Below are 20,897 nucleotides of genomic sequence, written 5' to 3'. Positions count from 1 at the left end.
AAGGGGTCAGAGTCCTGCCGGGAAGGAGGCTGCTCGGAGCGGTCTTCTCTTCTGTTTTCCTACAAACTCACCCCAAAATTGACCCCCTGTCATCCCAGGCAGATGAAGTCTGGCACATGCTCAGTCCTTACACCATGGTGTTTCACAGGCACAAGGAATTACCCAACCATCACAACTCAAAGGGTCCTTGGCGAGCCTATCTGAGCTTTGAGCCATATTAGTGGGACATCAACTTGTCTGTTGTAACGGATATTGGCTTAAAAAAGATAGAAATCCAGGGCTAGCCTGGTGGCATAGTGGTTAAGTTTGTGTGCTCTGCTTCGGTGGTGCAGGGTTCACAGGTTCAGATCCTGGGCGTGGACCTACACACCACTCGTCAAGCCATGCTGTGGCAGCATCCCACATACAAAACAGAGGAAGATTGGCACAGAGGTTAGCTTGGCAACAATCTTCCTCAAGCAAAAAGAGGAAGATTGGCAACAGATGTTAGCTCAGGGCCAATCTTCCTCACCAAAAAAAAGGAAAGATGGAAATCTGTACCTCTGCCATGTAAAAATTCAAATGAGTGGGCAGAGCCAGCATGGCAGCTCCACAACCATCAGGGATCCTAGACCTTTGACGGCAGTATTTGCTCTACCATCCTCAACATGTGCTGTCATCTTGTGGCCCAGAATAGCTGCTCCTGTTCCTGACATCATGTTTGCATTCCAGTCATGAGGAAGGTGCCATGGTGAAAGGCAAGGCCACCCTACTTCCTTTTAAGGACGTCTCCCAGAATTGGCACACACCTCACTATCATGCACATTCTGTTAGCCAGAACTTTGTCACGTGGTCACAGCCAGCTAAACATGAGGCTAAGACTCCAGCAACTCTAGCTCTACGTACAGGGAGAGAATGCACAGTGGGGCACGGACTAGCAACTCTGTCACGTGAGTAGCACATTTTAGCTGCTCAGAATTAACAGGAAACTCTTCTTTCTCCAGTTCTAGCACTTTCAGGTCTTAACTGGAGAGTACACACTGGCCCTGAGCCAGACTAGACCAGCGTCCACCCCCTCGGCCTCTCTCAGGGATCTGCCCTAACATTCCGCACTCTCCCTCTTGTCTCCTTCACATCCTTCCTGCTCTGGGCTCGGCCCTGCGCCTCCTGCTCTGTCACAGGGAGAAAAGCTGCTGGGGCCCCTCCTTCTGCACATCAAGACCCTGCCTGCCTCTGTCTGGCCAGGGAGGGGTGGTCCCCCGGGAGAACCAAGCCTCCTTGGGCAAGGGTGACTTCTCAAGCTCATCAACCAGCCCTGGGGGCAGCCTGGCCGTGGGCAGGAGCCTGAGCAGTGCTGCTGGCAGGCAGGGAAAGGTGAAAATCACCCTCGCCGTGTGGATCCAGTGTCAGTGGCAGATGCCCAGGAGCAGCTGGGATACCGGCCCTCAGAGGCCAGGCTGAAGGAGCAGCTGCGCACGTGGCTGGGAGCTGCATCTCTGCGTTTCTTTTTCCACTGAGCCATTTTGGAGCGTCCTTCAGTACTGAGGGAGGTGCCCTTTGGCCTCAGATGCTGGGCACTGAGGGCCTCTGGGGCAGAGGGCAGAGACATGGGAACTCGGAGTCCTGTGCGCATAACTCCGTGCCCTGCAGGGCAGTACGGCTTGGTGGTGAAATATGTGGGCTTTGAAACAGGACTGCTGGACTCGGGTCCTGGCTCCAGGATTTATGAGCTTGGGACCATGGGTAAGTTAACTGGTGTCTCTGGTCTTGATTTCTCCTCTATAAGGTAGAGAGCACTGTGCCTACGTGATGGGATGGGTGAGTAATAAATGGTGTGTCTGCCCCGTAGGAAGCCCTTGCTGGACATCAGCCATTCCTACTCCTTATCTGTCTGACTCCTTCTCTCTCTCAGTGTCCTCGTGTGTAAAACGAGGAAACTATTTCTGTGCTCAGTGCAGGGTGAAAACATTTTGCATCTAGAGAGGGTGCTCAGTGTGTGCATGCTTTCCTTCTCAGCTTCCCTGGGTCTGGCTTCTCTATAAACAGGAGGAAGACACATGATTATCCTTATCCGCCCCCCAGAGTTCAGCCCAGTGCTCAGTGCAGAGATGGGGGCCTGCAAGTGCCTTGTCTGTCTGGTCGGCTTTCCTGCCCTTTATGCTGTGTTCTGGCCAACTCGTGACCTATGTGAGTGACAGAGCACAGCCAGTGCCAGAGGACAGAGGAAGACAGGCGGGGCGCCACCTGCTCACTAGAATCAAAGGCTTCTGGGGGCCAGTGGTCCGAGAAGCACTTTTGGCATCACGAGGAATGTCGTCACCATCAGCCCTGGAGCCCATGGGTACCGGATGGAAGCACGCCAGGATGCCAGGGGATTTCAGGAGGAAAGAGGAGGACTTCCGAAGGGTGGTGCCAGTCACCCCGCAGGGGCTGATTCTGTCTTTGTCCCAGTTCCAGGAATGCGGGCTCCACCAGAAGTGAGACAGAAGGGGGTCCTGAACAAAACATCAATGGGTTTTATTTACTCATTCACATATCCCACCACAAGCGCAATTCATCTCATTCTTCCAACATCTGTTTACTAATTATGATATTGGAAATCTTGAGAGCAGGATCATTGAAGCAAAAGTCATCGGGGAGCAAACACAAGCTTTGGAAAACAGAAGCAGATTCTGTCAAAAGTGAGTTGCTGTGGCTCTGACTTTGAGACGGCTAGACTCCTTTTAAAGATGCAAGGCACGTGAAGCAGAAGCAGAGGCAGACAGAGGACGGGGTCCCGGGTCACTGAGGAGCTCCCCGTCACAGCCTGGCTCCAAGAGCCCTGACCACAGCTCCCTGACCCCCACGTGCAGCTCTTGGTACCACCTGCCCCGTGGGGGCGCTCCCTGCTGGTTTCTAGCCATTCTTCTGTGTCTCTAACCTTCTCAGTCCAGCTTTGTGCTCCCTGAAGTTTTATTTTGTCCTTGCAGCCGGCGCTCTCCACCAAGGTTTCACGAACAAGGTTTTCCCCTGTGATTTCTCAGAGTTTCGGACGTGGTTCAGTCATGTCTACACGTCTTAAACTTCTAAGCCTTTAAGTAAACACATGCTCAGAAATGCAGAACATTCTTGTGAGTGCCCTTTAAGCTCTGTGTGAGGTTCAAAAGGGTTTACAGAAAGTAAACTTATAGAAAGTCTAACTTTAATTTAAAAAATATTATATGAATGTTCAGAAAAGCATGTAAGTCTCGTACACCAGTAGTTGCTGCCAACCCATCATCTGTCAACAAGGTTCTACACGACCCGAGGGGTTGTCTTGTCATCAGAGAATGTTTCTACAGTCAAGGGCTGGAGTAATCGTGGGGGAAGTATGCTCCTCTGAGCCTTGAGGAAATGGATTCAACTGTTGTATATGGAGAGAAGACTTTTTGTTTTGTCTTTAAAACGCAGGCAACTTTTTCTGCTCTATGACATACTTATGTTTATTTTAATAGATTATTGTTTTCTCATTGTCTAAAAAAATTGATGTCCCAAGAAGGTGTGCTGGGTTATCCTATGGCTGTGTTTAGCCCCTGGCACATCCCCAGGTATCCGCAGACATTCATGATCCCGGTTTCAGAAGCCCAAGACTAAGGCCATGTCAAGCTTATTAAAAAGATAAAGACAAAGGGGGATGGCAGAGTACTGAAGTGCTGTCAGTCATTTACACTATAGTCTAAATGCACTCCCCTTTCCTAAGGAGAAGTTTTAAGGTCAGGAGAGAGGAGAAAGCAAGAGGATCAGGATGGGTAAGGGCAGCAGAAGGAACAAAGAGGAGGAAAGGAAGCTGGGATTAGCAAAGGCAGCCTTTACCTCTTTGAGTCTAGCCCAGGGTCAGCCCTGATCCTCTGACATCACTGAGCAGGCATTTGTTACACACCTGCTGGTCCCAGAACATTCCATTCTGAGGCCTCTTGCCAGGAAAGGACTGCATGAAAGCCCCAGGGGAACCAAGACCTAGTTGGGACCTGGCTGGGAGTTCAGGCCACTGTACTTGTCAGCGTGGACGGCTTCCCTGGGAGACCCTTTCATCTCCAGGCACCTCTCGGTCCTCATGAATTCTCAGCTCCTGAGCTGCTGGGCCCTTGGGGAGGAGGAGGCCTTGGTATGGGGTGGCCAGATCACCCAAAAGGTGACCTGCAGGCCAGGCCAGCAATGACATCATGGCTCCTGGCCTTGTGAATTCAAAGCCCTCAGCCCCTGCTTTATCCCTTGGGCCTGGGGACAAGTTGCTGGAATGTCTCTCCTGTCCCCTGCACTGTCTTCAGTTCTGGCTGCTGTGCTGGCTGCCAGATGCATATCCGTTTCTCGGGGGACTCAGGAAGGGGGTCAGGCTGGCCTGTTTGAGAGTAGAGAGCCCGTCCACTGTGCTGTCGGGACCCTAGGAGGCCTCTCAGCTTAGGATGTCTTTGGCGTGTTGGACAGTGATGGGTCTTATTAACGCCCCCTTGGCCTCAGTTTGTGAAGGGGGTAGGCGTGGGGGCCACTTATTCAAGGCCAGTTTATCATTTAGGGTCAGCAAAGCCCCCCCGAGGTAAGCTTGTGCCAAAGCCAAGTGCCTGGGACCCAGTTTGACAAGCCCTCTGGCCCCGTCACTGTGATTTCATTCCCGAGTAACGGCAGGCCCCTGGCCTTGGTCTGATCCACCCCAGGGGGGCACCGCTCCCCGAGACACTGACAGGACCACAGGTGCTGCGAGTCTCTGCTCCAGGAACCGTGCCTCACCTGCACTCTCTCTCATGACACACCGTGAAGGGAGGTGCCATTACTACTTCCGCTGAAGGAGGAGGAGGCTGAAGCTTAGAGAGGCCAAAGTTCAAGGTCACAGAGCCAACCAGTGACCCAACAAGACTGGGCACAAAACTAATCCTTTGACGCCAGCTGCCCCCACACCCACCGCCCTGCACCCTGTGGGTGGGGTGAGGTCGCCCCAGGGTCACAAGAGGCTGGTGAGGCACATCCAGAGTCTGAGGTCAGATGGCTGGGTCAAGGGCACCGTCCAAACATCCTGTCCCTGGCTGGGTAGGATGTTGGTCCAGGATATACAAGAACTCAATCCAAGAGGCTTCGTTCTCCACCCCTGCAGCCCCGAGGTCTAAGTCATGCACAGGATGGACCCAGGGTGGTGCGAATTACACCGCGCTCACAAGGGTTCACGTGGGCCTCAAGAACCCCCTTGGCCCTGGGTTAGCAAGGCCAGCCCTAAGGAGGAAAGCAGATTCTGCCACCTCAGCAGGCAGCAGGGCCTTCCTCGGCAGAGGCCGTCTGGTCTCAAACGCACTCATTTGTTTACTAAACCAAACGCCTGGATCAAGGGCTACACAGCCCCTGACCATATTCCCCAAACCAAGTCTCCACCCGGGGCTGCCTCTGGCGGCAGTGGGGCCCAATGTTGGAAATCAGGACTGAACCAAAACCTGGGTCCCTGCCTTGGTCCTCCGGTCACTGGACACTGCGCCCTCCCCGCCGTCCTCCACTCATCTTCCCCAGCCCACTAAGGGTGGACGTGGGCAAAATCGGCAGAGCCAACTCCTGGCAACCCCGGCCCTTCCCCATGGGTGGGCGATGGTTCCTCCACCAGCCCATGTGGGCGGAGGGGGGAGTGTCCTTCGCAGATGTGCTATGGGGTTAAGCGTGGGGTCCCACCGAGCGTGGTTTTCTCCCAACCCAAAAGACAGGCTCCAGGTGACCTGATTAGTGTTCTATAAAGTCTTCTGGAATCTCTCCATAAAGAGAGGCTGCTATGCATTTTAGCTGTGGCCTCGCAGGCTTGGGGGCGAGCAGGGACCTGGCAGCAGGCGGCTGCGCAGAGATGGCCCTCCTGACTCTTCCTTTCCTTCCTCGTCTTCTGAAGCGGGCGGTGGCGTTATTACGCTGAGCCAGAAAACTCTGAGCACGGGTTGTAACAAGGCCATACTAAGAACAGCCAACTTAGTCTTACATCTTGATGCGGCCTGTTGGGAGACCACATCCTCCCACTGCAAATCGGAGTGACAATGCTCAGAATGGCAACTGCTCTTATTGCCCCACATGGCAGGTCTTGGAATTTCCTAGTTTCTTAAAAATGGCATTTGTGGGTCTGAAAGGAATTGCCCAAATTCACTTTTCAATGAAAATATCATTTTCTCAAAAGACAAAAAGTCTTTTGGGCCTGGGTCACTACAGAATTTTGTTGTCGGGTATGTTGTAGGGAGAGAGAGAGGTAATGTTAGAGAGAACTAAGGGTTGACCTGGGAGGGCACAGAGTAGATGGAGAAGGGACACGGGCAGTGCAGATGGGGCATCTTGGCTGTCCTCCCTACTCACCCCCTGCCCAACAGCAGACATTGACCTCAGCACCAGCTTCCCACAGCTCCTCCTGCCTCCTCTGGCCTGACCTTGCCCACCCACATGTTGGCCCCCGTCTGCAAACACAAACAGGGCGATTTATCTGCATTGCCTAACCAAGGTAAACAGTCCTGCACATGCCCGGTCTCTGCCCTCACCCCCAAGGTCGGGCCGCTGGGCCAAAGGTATGTGCGGGGAGATTTCTTTCCATGACTATTTCCTCCTGGCAAGACTTCTGGATTCAGGTGGTTTCAGTTGAGGAGTTTCCTCATCGTCATCATAGAAACCTAAGTCTAGAAGGATCTTTAAGCAGTTAGGAAGTCTGTACCCCTGCCCCTTTGCCAAACAGTCTGCCATTTTCAGAGGAAGAAATCCCACAATTGCCCTTGGCCATACTTGGCAGTGACTCACAACTTTTTCAAACAGCAAGTCTTTCTGAGGTCCAAGCTAAATCCTTCAGGTTTCGGGGTGGGCCCGTTCCCCTCTGCTCTTGCTCCTCCTATAAACAGACAATTGCTATTGAAGAGCACACCTATGGCAGGCCTCAGCACACACAGCCACAACAGCTAGAAGACAATGTCCTTTCCTCCACGTGTCTGGGAGATGCTAGGCCTGACTTCCGATTCTGGCTGTGCCAACAGCCAGCTGTGTGACCTTGGGCAAATTACTTAACCTCTCTGAGGTTAAGCTGGACTAGAGAGTCTCTTAGGTCCTGTTAGGGACTGATGTATGTCCCTCAAAATCCATATGTTGAAGCTCTACCCTTCACTGTGACTGTATTTGGAGACAGGGCCGTTAAGGAGGTAGTTGAGGTTAAATGAGGTCGTAAGAGTGGGGCCCTAATCCAACAGGGCTGGAGTCCTCCTAAGAGGAGGAGGAGACATCAGAGCTCTCTCCCCCACTAACACACAGAGGAAACGCCATGTGAGGACCCAGTGAGAGGGTGGCCGTCCACAAGCCAAGGAGAAAGGCCTCACAAGAGCCCAGCCCTGCCAACATGTTCGTCCTGGACTCCAGGCGTGTGAGAAATAAATGTCCATGGGCCTGGGTTACAGCAGCCCAGGTGGACTGACAGGCCCTCCTGCTCCGCCGTCCTGGGTTCTAAGTGGATCTGCTCTTCTGTGCTGCAGACTGTGGTCAGAACGGGGTCTGAGTCATGTCTGCTGACCACCCCCACCTCTGAGAGTCATTTAGACAGCTTGAACCCCCCCGTGGGAGAATCAGCAGATTTTCCTAGCGGGGGATCTGTTCCTCCTACTGTCTCTGGCAGTGAGTTTCTGCCTCCCTAGAGTTTTTTCAGGTAAGGTTCATCAGCCGTCCTCTTCCAGCCCCACAGCCCACCCCAACCTCTTCACAAGCAGGGGCCTCCGACCCAGAGCCAGAAGAGCTGAAGGGATGGGCTCCCAGAGAGAGAGGGAGAGTGAAGGAGAGAAGGGAGAGAGAGAGAGCAAGCGCGCGCATGTGTGCGTGTGTGTGTGTGTGTGTGTGTGTGTAGGGGTGGTTCATTGTGCATCACGGTTCAGCAAAGGGACTCTTTCCTGGGAGCCTTTTCTGTGCCCCCACCCCACCTCCAGGTCATCTCTTTGCCTAGCACTTCCACCAGGTCAATTTGGTGACCTCCTTCCAAATCTTGTGGTTGCATCTTTTGGCCCAGAGCAGCTACCAGGGCATTTGGCTGACGGAGGCCCGGCCCCTGGTTATGACCTTAAGTAACACTTCCTTGGTCCACAGCGGGCCACAGCACTCTGAAGCCGGGCCCTCTGTCTCCCACAGCCCTGACCTCTCTGGAGCCACCTCTCACATCCCCGGAGCCTGAGGAGCCATCCTGGCATCTCCTCGCCTTCTGCAGGACGCCATTTAACCTCCTCTTCTCCGCATCCACCAGGTTCTCCTCCTGTCTGGCTCCACTAGCCTCTACCTGGACAGTGCCACCCCCAGCACTTCCTCCTCTGCCTCGCTGCATCACCAGAGCCCCTGGGCGGTCACCACCTGGCCTGGCCCCTTCCATTCCACTCCCCCCATCAGTGGTTTAAGAGTCTGGACTGTGGAGAAATAAGTCAGACAGAGAAAGACAAATACAATATGATTTCACTCATATGTGGAAGAGAAACAAACACATAGATAAGGAGAATAGAATAGTGGTTACCAGAGGAGAAGGGGGTGGGGGAGGGCAAAGGGGTAAAGGGGCACATATGCAGAGTGACAGATACAAACTGGACTGTTGGTGGCAAACACCAGGCAGTCTATACAGAAACTGATATATAGTGATGTACACCTGAAATTTACACAATGTTGTAAGCCAATATGATCCCAATAAAACAATTAAAAAAAAAAAAAAAAGAATCTGGGCTCAGGAGCACAGATTCCCAGCTTCCATCAAGGCCCCAGCACCTAGTAGCTGGGTGACCTCGGGCAAGCTACCGACCCCCTTGAAGTCTTGTTTCCTCATCCTCAAAGCAGGGACCCCCTCCCTAGGGCTACTGGGAGGGTTCCCCTTGGTGAATGTGTAAAGCGCTTAGCAAGGTGCCTGGGCATGTAACCATTCCACAAATTCCAGTTACCATTACGGCCTCGAAGAGTGGATACTGCGCCTTTGGCCAACCACACCCTACCCATTTAGGGACAATCCTCAGAAAGGTGGGGATGGGGCAGGACCTTGGGTGCCCATCTAAGCTAGGTTCTCCAACCCTCTAGTCAGTTCTAGAAGCTACCAGCACATTGATGTAATCAGAGCTGGTGTCTACTGTTTGTGACCAGGGCTCCTGACTATACCTCTTGAGCTCCCCTCTGGCCTGAATGACACTCTCTCAACCCCAAACTCCTGGCAGCTACCCACATGCACTGTCTTGCTTTTGCTCAAGTGGCTCCCTCTAACTGGACTCTTCTTTATCTAAATAAATAACTTTATCTAAATTACTCTTTAAAAGCTCTCAAGTGTCCCCTCCCTCAGGAAGCCCCTTACCCACACCCTTCTGTGCTCCAGTAGAATGTGCACACACATATGGCTTCATCATTCCCACTGGGCTCTGGGATCCCTGGGGGGAAAGACTGGGTCTTCTTCATCCTTCCCCAGGGTCTGGACCATAATATGTATCTAACAAATCTTAGTGGATGATGGATGGGTGGGTGGGCGGGTGGATGTATGTTGGGTAGGTGGATGGGTGGATGGATGGATGGATAATATCACTCTGCCTCTGGTTGCCCCTGCTCTGTCTCTCCATTGAATGACTTCCAGGCTAATCTTCCTAAAGTCTAGCTTGGCTCACTTCATGACCCAAATACCTTCAGAGGTTGTGCATTGCCTGCCAAATATAGTTCAAACTCTTCAGCCTGGAATCTGGCCCCTACCTACTTTTCCAGTTCTTCTCTCTTCTCTCCCACTATTCTCCAGCCAAATCATATCAGATGTTCTCTAAACTCTTGCTACTCAGTGTGACCCTCCAATCTGCAGCATCAGTTTCACTTGGGAGCTGGTCAGAAATCTCAAGCCCTACCCAAGACCCACTAGGTCAGAACCCGTATTTCATAAGATCTCAGGGAAGTCATGTCCACATGGGGGTTCAAGAATCACTGCTCTAAGGTGTCCCCAAACCTCCTGCCAGTCATCTGTCAAAATCTCGTACGTTGTTTACAGCTCAGCTTGTCCGTGCCCCACTAAATATAAGCTCCCTAATCCTACCTGCCCTAACCACGCCCCTCTACACACACAGACAAACCACCCCCCACACACAGCACTTGGTTTATGCCTCTCTTGTCCCAGAGTGCACATTGTTCCCAAGCATAAGTATTTGAGACTCAGCTCTCTGCTGTGAATTACAAATATCTGGTGAATAAGGATCTTGTTAGTCTATTTCATCCTATGCTGTTTCTCAAAAGGTACCTTGCACTGAGTCATTGCTGAACAAATGCATCATAAGCGAATGGGTAATGGATTAATGGAGGAAGGAACAAATGAACGTCAGGTTCTTAATACAGGAAGAAGGTGCACAGGCTCCCCATTGGGGGCAGCTGCCCCCGCACCCTGGGACAAGAGTTTCGTGTGTTTGATTCTAGCTTCCTTCCCTGGAACATTTGGGAGCACCTCAGTTTGCCCGCCCCCTAGCCTGCTCTGCATCCCGGAGTGATGGGAAATGAGATGCAGCCTGTGGTGGCACAGGATCCTTTGGAGGCTGTCTCATTCATGGGTATGATGGGGAGGGAGAGGAGACCTACCTTGTCTGGAAAGCACAGCAAGCCTGCCAGAGCATCAACGTCCTGAGACTGTCCTCTTCAGCTGTCAGATCCAGCACTGGAATGTCAGGACAAACTCACAGACTTCCTGACCTCGGTGAGCTCATCCTCCTCTCAACTCACCTCCTTGGGAAGCCTTTCCGGGTGCCATTACCCAACGCCCGCTTTCTCAGGACCCTGGTACTTGGTCAGTATATGGTTTTCTCTGTATTATACTAGATGTTAAAAACCAGAATGGTTTCTCCTAAGATCAGGGGCAAGGTAAGGATGTCTGCTCCCATCACTTCTATTGATTATTATACTGGAGATTCTAGCCAGTACAGTCGAGGAAGAAAAGGAAATAAAAGACGCCCAGATTGGAGAGCAAGAAGGAAAATTGTGTTTGCAGGTGATAGGATCCTGAATGAAGAAAATCCTAAGGAATCTACAACACAACTACTAGAATTAAAGGGCCAAGCAATGTTACAGGATACAAGACCAACGCACAAAACCAACTGCATTTCCAGATATTAGCAATGAACAATCTGAAAATGAAATTAAGGAAGTAATTCCATTCACAAGAGCGTCAAACATAATAATGCAATTTCTATCAAATTCCCAGCAAGACATTTTATAGACAAAGACAAGCTTATCCTAAAATTTATACAGAAAGGCAAAGGAACTAGATTAGCTAAAACAATCTTGACAAAGAAGAATAAAGTGGGAGGAATCATTCTATCTGATATCAATACTGTAGCTACAGAGCTACAGTAATCATGACAGTGTGGTATTGGTGGAGGGACAGACACAGAGATGGATGGAACAATAGAGAACCCAGAAATAGACCCACACGAGTATGTTCAACTGATTTTTGACAAAGGTGCAAAAGCAATCCAAAGGAGGAATGACAGCCTCTTCAACAAATGGCACTGGAGCTCCTCAAACTAAACCTCACACCTTACACCAAAATTAACTGAAAATGTATCATGGACTTAAATGTAAAACATAAAATGATAAACTTTTAGGAAGGAAGGATAGCAGAAAATCTTTGACATTTAAGCCAGGCAAAGAGTAGAGTACTTAGACATGATATCAAAAGGATAATTTATAGAAAAAAAGACAGGTTGGACTTCATCAAAATTTAAAACTTTTCCTGAACAAAAGACCATATTAAAAGGATGAAAGACAAACTACAGATTCAGAGAAAGTATTTGAAAAGCACATATCCAACTTGTATCTAGAATCTACAAAAGAATTTAAAGAATTCTCAAAGCTCAAATGCAATAAAAACACAAATGTAACCCTGTTTCTAATCGAATTAGAAAGGCAGAAGGCAGGAACAGACATTTCACCACAGGAGAGATGAATGGCAAACAAACACATGAGAAGACACTTACCATCATTAGCTGTTAGGGAAATGCAAATTAAAACTACAAGGAGATACCACTACGCACCGATTAGGGTAGCTAAAATAAAAAATAGTGCTAGGACCAAATGCTGACAACAATGTGGAGAAACTGGATCTCCCACACATCCGGTGGGGATGTTCAATGGAACAGTCACTCCAGAAAATGGTTTGCTGCTTGTTTCTTATGAAACTAAACACGCACTTTCCGCATGATTCAGCAATTTCACTCTTGGGCATTTGTCCCAGGGAAATCAAAACTTACATTCACACAAAAACCTGTACACATAGTAAACTGTATACTTAAAAATGGTTAGAATGGTAAATTGTATGTATATTTTACCACAATAAAAAAAAAACCCCATATACAAATATTCATAGCAGCTTGACTCAGAATAGCCCCAAGGTGGAAACCACCCAAATGTCCTTCCATGGGTGAATGGTTGCAGAAACTCTGGTACCTCCATCGAATGGGATACTACTCGGCAATAAAAAGGAACAACATGCACTGGCTTGGATGGATCTCAAGGGCATCACAGATCCCTACTGCATGATTCATTTCCATCACATTCTCAGAATGACAAAACCATAGAGATGAAACCAGACTAGTTGTTTCCAAGTGTGATGATTAATTTCATGTGTCAGCTTGACTGGGCTAAGGGATGCCCTGACTGCTATAGACATCACTTTTGGGTGTGTCTGTGAGGGCATCTCCAGAAGAGACCAGCGTTTCAATCGGTAACTGAGTAAAGAAGATGCCCCTCATTTATGTGGGTGGGCACCATGCAATCCACTGAGGGCCTGAATAGAACAAAAGGGTGGAGGAAGGGTGAATTCGCTCTCTTTGCTTGAGCCGGGACATCCATCTGCTGCTGCTCTCAGACATTGGTGCTCCTGGTTCTCAGGCCTTCAGACTCAGACTGGGACTTACACCACTGCCCCCTGATTCTTGGGCCTTTGAACTTGGACTTACATCATCAGCTCCCCTGGTTCTCAGGCATTCAGATGTGGACTGAATTATGCCACTGACTTTCTTGCTTCTCCAGCTTGCAGATGGCAGGTTGTGGGACTTCTTGGCCTCCACAATTGCATGAGTCAATTCTTACAATAAATCTCCTTATATTATGTATAATCATGCTCCACATAACAAGGTTTCAGTCAACGACGGACTGGGTATACAATAGAGGTCCCAAAAGATTAGTACCAGATAGCCTAGGTGTGCAGTAGGCTATACCATCCAGGTTTGTGTAAGTGTACTCTATGATGTTTGCACAATGACAAAATTGCCTAATGACCTATTTCTGAAAACACACCCATCGTTAAGTGACACATGACCATATATCCTATTGGTTCTGTTTCTCTGAAGAACTCTGACTAATACACCAGGGACAAGGAATAGCACACAGGAGTTCCTTTGTGGTGATGGAATAGTTCTATACGTTGATTGTAGTGGAGTTACAGAAATCTATACATGGAATCACATTGTGTAGAAACACACATACACACATATACATGAATGCATATGTAAAAACCAGTGGAAACTGAATAATGTCATAGTCTAGCTACCAGTATTCAACCAATGTCAGTTTCCTGATTTTGATATTATACTGTCATCATATAAGACGTCACCACTGGGGGAAGCTGGATGAAGGCTTTATGGGACTCTACTATTTTTGCAACCTCTAGTCAGTCTCTATTTCCAGATAAAAATTTTTTAGAAGTAAAATGGAATTAGGGATTTTTGTACTTATTTTATATTTCCTGCCCCAGCAACACAAGGAGGGTTACCCAACTTTTATGCATTTGACCTCCATATTTGTTTTCAGATTGGAGACAGCAGCAGCTGAGAGCACTGGGAGCTGATGTGGAAACACTGGTTGACTATGGAAGGAGTGGGACAGCAAAGTCACACAGAGCTGGCACTAGGGACCTGAACACTCTTCCACCAGCCACAGAGCTTCTCTCCCACCTCCCGCCTCTCTTCTGATGGGCTCCAAGGGCTTTCTCCGGTGGGGGCTGAGGTCGGGGCCTGTGGGAGGGACAACAGCAGGCTGTGGCTGGGGGGCCTCCGGCCTGGTCCGGGTGTGTAATGGTCTCAGACACCCGCAGCCTGGGCCATGTCTGTGATGTCTCCTGAGTCTCTCAGAAACAACGCAAAGCAAACAAACACAAGTCAAATGAAAAGGAAAGGAAAATCCAGGTCAGGCGGAACAGAGAGAGATCGGCTTACAGTCAGCCCCTTTCTCACTAGTCTGCGGAGGGCCCCCGCGGGGAGCATTCCCTTCACTCCTCAAGCCCCGGGCCCAGGCCCAAGGGTCCCAAGAGGACAGGTAGGGCCTCCTTTCCCTTTCCCAGGGCAATATAATCTCCTCAGCTCTCTGGCCAAGACCTTTGCCTGCCCACCTGCAGACTAGGAAGTCTCCAGAAACCAGGTCCAACTGGCAGTGGCCATTTTCGCTGGCAGACTGTGAAAACACTAGGCGTGCAGCCAGGCTATGCAAACTACTGGAACGGAGGAGGTGGGAGCCTCTGGCAGCTCTCCACAGGGGGATGCCTGCACTCCTTCTCCGTACCGCATCCACCCAACCACTCAGGCCAGGAGCCCAACAGTTCCTTCATCCCACCCAGTCCTCCATCCAATCCATCAAGTCCTCTCAGCTCTACCGGGAAATGTATCTTGAATCCCTCTCCTCCTCTCCACGTCACCTCCATCACCTCCCGTCCAGGCTCCTGTGTATCCTTCTCATAGGTCTCCCCAACTCTACTCTAGCCCCTACAACCTGCTCTCCACTCAGCAGCCAGAGTGGTCCTTTAAAGCACGTCACATCAATTGTGCAGCACCTGGAAGACAACTCTCATTTCTCCCTCTGGCTTACCAAGTCCTCTCGGGGAAGGGCCCTGCCTCTCAAAGCTCACCCACTTCTTTCACCCGCCTCTCACTACTTCTTCCCTCAGGTCCCCAAATAGGCCGTCCTTGATCCTTTCTCTCTGATCTTTGTCTGGAATGTGCTCCCTGGTTTTCAAGAGGCTGATCCTTATGATTCTGGTCTCGGCTGAGCCCTGTCTCTGCAGGGAGGACTCCTTCCCTACAGGCCCAATTTCAAGGAGCCAACCCATCACAGCACCGCCCCCAGCATAGCACTGGGGTTGCAGTCTGCATCTCAGGAAGCGACTCTGAGAAGGATTTTAGAGCACAGGATGTTTTTTAGGGAGTACTCCTGGGATCAATAACTGTGGAAGGGGTCAGGAAGGATGGGCAGACGGGCAAGTGGGCTGTGATGCAGGCCCAGGGACAGCCCCCATGGGGAGCTCTGCAGTTGGAATGGCCTGAGCTGTCCTGACTAGGGCCAAGATGGCCAGGCCTTCATACTCCTGCACTGGTCAGGCTTCGTGTGTGGGCCTCCTTAAGCTAGCTCCAGCCACGTCTGCAGCTAAGCCCACGCCAGAGGAGCCGACAGCTGAAGGCCGCCTGCCAACAGTGCTCCCCAAACAAGGCCTTCAGCGAAGACAGTCTGGGTGGCACATCACAGTGTCCGTCACTCAGTGTCATCTATTTGGTATTTCTCCTAATTTCCTTTATTACGTGTCTCTCCTCCTAGAACATAAGCTCCATAGAAGCAGGCCATTGCCTTGTGTATCAGTCACTTCAGTCTAGCTCATAGCAGGTGTGGAATGAATGCTTTACATTCAGTTTTCACAACCACCCTGGAAATTCATAATTGATTCTCATTGCACAAATAAGCTAAACGAAGGTTAAGAAACTTACCCAATAAGGAGCAGGACCAGAATTTCAGTGGGCCTTGTCCGGCTCCACAGCCAGCCCCCTCCACCACACGGGAATCATGGAAGGGGCAGTGCGGTCGTTGGCCCTGTGTTGATGTGGGAGGGTGCTCACTCCGTGTGTGGCTCTGAACAAGATTATAATTACTGAAGGATTTGGGCCATTCCGTACAATTCCTTGTATCCTCAATGTTTAGTCGATGGCCCCTGTGCACACGGAAGTCATAGGAAACGTGGGCTCATGGATTCGAAAACCAACCCCCACAGGCCCTTGTGCTACACACACAAGCGGGGGGTCAAACTGATTCAACTGAGGAACAATTCTGCTTTCTCATTTCAAAACTGCTTCCTGTTCTGCTCCCCTCACGTCTTACTCTTTGCCAATGCCCCCTCCAGGAAGCCTGGCAAAAATCCCACCTCAGTCTCAAGATGACCTTGGAATATCTTCCTGGCCTGCTCTGTTTGCCCAAAGAGAAGTCACCAGCCTGTGGGGTTTCAAGGATCCCCATCTCTCCCAAAGGGCCTCTTGGAATTTGTGGGTCTGACCCCCATCCATGATATATCTGGAAAAACACTTGGGGTGACTTGACCCAATAGCCCATTCTCATCCCAGGATGGTGGAGAGCTCAGAAGCTGCCATGATACTTCTGGAGTCGTTTGAACTACGATAATCATGTATTTCTCCTTAACATTCAAGCCAACCACCAACCCTCTGTTTCTGGGGAAGACAGAAACATAGAGGGAAAAATTAATGAGAACGTAAAAGGTTTATGCCTGAATTTAAATGGCCACTGATCTCTAGGGAGATGGGCATGTTATTTCTCTATTTGGCAAGAAGAAAGGACTTGGTCCAGGCCAGAATCACCGGAAGGGTAGCATTCCCACTGCTGTTCAGGCACATTCTTCTGTGGGCCATGTAGTGTGTTGGAAGTTATGCATGTGATTTTAGCCAGCCAGGTCTGAACTTGATATTCACTCTGCACCCTGAAGGCTTATGAGTTCTTCCAGGGCAGAGCCTGCTCGCTCAGCTTTGTATCCAACACTGTATCTGGCACATAGGAGCTGTGGCAGGAAGAGTACTCGTACTATCAGGTAACCGTTTTTGACCACTTACTGTATCACAGCCCCTTGTTAAGACCCTCATGCTTATTATCCCACTGAATCTCCATACAATCCTAAGAAGTTATCCTCATCTTGCAGATGAGAAAACTGAAGTGTAGAGGTTAATAATTACCCCAGGTCATAAAGGTAGGATGTGTCAGAGTTGGTGCTCAACATACATCTAATGAGTAAGTGACCGACCAGTGGTCTGCCTGGTGCTTTCACTGCCCTTCTGAATATAGTAGGTATTTCTTGCCTCTGGGCCTTGACTGAAAAAATGTTCCAGACCTGAGAACTCCCTAATGGCAGGTGTATACAGGTGCACACAGCTCTTGGGGGAACACACAAAGCCCACCTGTTCACCTCTTAGATTCCAAAGCAAACAGTTCATGGAACTAGAATGACATTCTCTGCCCATCAGTCCAGACGAGAAGTTTCCTGCCAGCACTGACCCCAAAGTCGCCATGCCACCATCCAGAGTTGGTGTGAACTGGGGAAATGGCAGACTACCAGGACCTGTTTCCACTTTGCAAATTCCTGACCTCACCGGTCAAGCCAGACAAGACAGGTGAGACCCATCAGCAAGCCTGAGGTCAGGCCATGTCTGGACCCAGGGCAGAAGTCTTGTTCTGAACATGGCAGGGACAGGTGGTTCAGAACATGGCCACGTGCACCTCCTGGAGTTGAGGAGATACCCTCAGAATTCCCACCATCCGGGGAAAAGGATTTGTTGAGCATTTCACAGGGGTCCCCCGTTCCTAGCCTTGTCCTCCAACACAAGGGGCTCTGCTTGTCTCTTCGCAAAACAGCAGCAGAGTAACCACCCTTCTTTTAAGCTCATCTTCCCCCAGCGTGGGCAGGAAGGCAGAGGCACATCCAATGAACTCAAGAAAAGCATCTCCATCAAATCGGGGGTGGGGAGGATGGCAAGGTTTCCCAGAGGATGCGAAGCTTCAACTAAATCCTGAAAGGCAAGTAGCACAAGCCAGGTAGTGAAGAGGAAGAGATTTCTGGCTGTAATAGTCACAGTAACTCGCATCAAACAAATCCTGCCTGTGAGCCACACACTGCACTAAGCACTCTACCGTTATCATCACTTAATTTCATAGGATTTTTCACATTTCCTGTCTGATTCCCCTACGACAATGTCAGCCCCACGAGGGCAAGGATTTTTCTCCACCTCTGTATCCCCAGTGCTTAGGTTAGTGCCTGGTATACAGGAGGCCAATGAATATTGCCAATAAATCTTTCTCTTTCCATGGTTGCCAGGTATTCATATACATGTTTAAATCCATGAACCCAAAGTAAAACTGACTGTACAGTTCATGTAGGAAGCCAAAGAAAGGTAAAAACACGAGTACTTGTACACATCCATCTACACACTCAACAGAACTTGAAACACTTTTCCCAATAACTGTAAGATTGAACCGGTTTCAAGGAGACAAACGTTTGAGTGATAATCCAACCATTTCCAAAGTTACTCCTCCAGAAAGAAGCATACCTATTGAGATAACAGAAGATGGCGGAATGTCCTTTGGACTTCCAAAGGTAAAAATTAAATACATCACATTTAAATAAGAAGGCCAAAAATGTGATTTTACTCACAGCATGCTAAGTCTTTTTGAAATTTTAAATTGATTCCACCTCCGTTTTGTTTTCATTCAAAACAAGTCTAGGGAAGAGTACCAGACTGAGAGCTGGGCCAGCTACACCTTCATGCCAGCCACACAAAGGAAAAGCAATGTTTTAAAGAGAGGTTATATAGATGAAATATTTGGAGTTCTTTAAAAACCAAACTTTAGAAATAAATTATAGCTATGTGGGAAAGCTCACACTTAAAATCAGAGAACTTCTATTTTGGAAAACTGAGTGTAGGCAGTCCCCTCCCCCAGGTAATTCTTAAGGCTCCTGTAGAGCGGCCATGATTTCACAGGACCTGCGCCCTAGACCACAGATCACCGGTCCAAGGACGGGTGCCCATGCCAAGCAGGGCCAGCAGTTCCGTGGGTATGCAGACTTGGTTGCAGAGGCCAAGTCGTCTCTGTAGCTGTAAGACATAAAACTCAGCAGCTGTTGGCAACCAAGTTTACAGTGAGTGTTATGGACCGAATTGTTTCCCTCAAAATTCACAGGTTGAAGCCGACAACTGCCAGTGCGACTTTATTTGGAGACGGGGCTTTTAAGGAGGTAACCAAGGTTAAATGAGGCCATAAGGGTGGGGCCCTAATCCAATAGGACTGGCGTCCTTATAAGAGGAAGAGACACCAGGGATACAGAGGAAAGGCCACATAATGACACAGTGAGAAGGCGGGAGGGTGCAAGCGAAAGTGTGTGGGGGGGTGGTGCTCATGAGAAACTGACAGTGCTAGCACCTTGATCTTGGGCTTCCAAGCCTCTAAAACTGAGAGAAATAAACATCTGCTGCTTAAGGCGCCCAGTCTGTGGTATTCTGGCATGGCAGCCTGAGTAAAGACAGTAAGGAAGAATAAAGCCGCGGAGCAGAAAGTACATGAGAATTCCCATTCCATTTAGTTATTTCTAAAGCCCAACAATATTCTTGTGTTGGTTTCAAACTTTAGGATCCTTACCATAGTCTCCTGTGAGTTTAAGCAAATTTAAATTGGACGTCTTTCATTTGCAACTTAAGTAAAAAATTAGACTTCTGAACAGCAGGAAATTTACCCCTGAATGTAAAGAACTTTAAAACCACTTTAGGAGGGAACCTGAGATGTATTTCATCTCTTTTATAAGATACATTTTTTAACAATTACCTCAGGTTTTCCACTATAGGTATTATGAAGATATTATATGATATGGTTGGAGTTATTAGGAAATCTGGGGTCTACTTCTCTTTGCTGTCGGTCTCACCACTCTGGGCCTATCTCCTTCCTACTATGAAGTTATTTCTGGAAATCACAAAACTCCTGACACCACCAATGCCTGATCTCGCCACACTGAACGGTGTTAAGTCACTGCACCTCAAGATGACTCCCCATCTGCAAACCGAGTGTTCCTTCCAACACTAACACTCCACACGGTCCAGGACTTCCAGCCCAGGGGCCTCTCAGGGGTCTGCGCCCCACTTATTCCTCTTTTGTGTTTCTGCGTCTTGCTTGTGTGGTTTTTGCTTTCCCAGTCCTGCTCCTTGTTCAGCTCTTCTGGCTACTGTGTGCTATCTGGATCCTTTCTTCTGTCTGGCCATCAGGTTTTTGACTATTTGGAGAGTAAGAGCATGCAAGGGCCCATGGGTCTCTCAGAGGCAACTGCAGGGACTCATCTGGAGAGGGACCCTTAAGGATGCTCACAGGCCTTTACAGCTTATTAGTCCCCAAAAGGGATAAAAGGAAGAAGTCTGACAGCTAACAACTGATGTGTTAACATCTGCTTACCTTTGGTAGATCACAAAGGGGTAAAAGAGGTCCAAGAGATTGACAAAGTTATGAGAATCACAGTATTCTCCAAAATTCAGAAGGCTTTTCCCCCTTATTTATATTTTTTAAAATATAAACAAGCGGGGGGCTGGCCCCGTGGCCGAGTGGTTAAGTTCACACGCTCTGCTGCAGGCAGCCCAGTGTTTCATTGGTTCGAATCCTGGGCGCGGACATGGCACTGCTCACCTACAACTAGAAGGACCCACAACGAAGAATATACAACTATGTACTGGTGGGGCTTTGGGGAGAAAAAGGAAAAAAATAAAATCTTTAAAAAAAAATAATAAAATAAAAAAAATAAACAAGCGGGGCCGGCCTGGTGGCACAGTGGTTAAGTGTGCACGTTCCGCTTCTCGGTGGCCGGGGGTTCACTGGTTCGGACTCCAGGTGCAGACATAGCACCACTTGGCAAAAGCCATGCTGTGGTAGGCGACCCACATATAAAGTAGAGGAAGATGGGCACGGATGTTAGCTCAGGGCCAGTCTTCCTCAGCAAAAAGAGGAGGATTGGTGGCAGATGTTAGCTCAGGACTAATCTTCCTCAAAAAAAAAAAAAAAGTTTATTCTGTTGGACTCCACAGGCTATTTTTCTGTACTGATCCAAAGGTAAGCTAACTCAGGCACCCAGGAAAATAATGCAAATACAG

General features: G+C 49.3%; 1 long non-coding RNA gene across 1 annotated transcript; it reads left to right on the top strand.

The window, feature by feature from the left end:
• Window positions 1–830: 830 nt before the first annotated feature.
• LOC139080532 (uncharacterized) lies at window positions 831–3,626 on the top strand. The gene is made up of 2 exons (XR_011535103.1): window positions 831–1,722; window positions 2,026–3,626. It is a non-coding gene; the product is annotated as an uncharacterized lncRNA (long non-coding RNA).
• Window positions 3,627–20,897: the final 17,271 nt, after the last annotated feature.

Source organism: Equus przewalskii, chromosome 30, assembly GCF_037783145.1.
Source record: "Equus przewalskii isolate Varuska chromosome 30, EquPr2, whole genome shotgun sequence".
NCBI lineage: Eukaryota > Metazoa > Chordata > Mammalia > Perissodactyla > Equidae > Equus > Equus przewalskii.
This window is presented reverse-complemented; position numbering and strand designations above follow the sequence as displayed.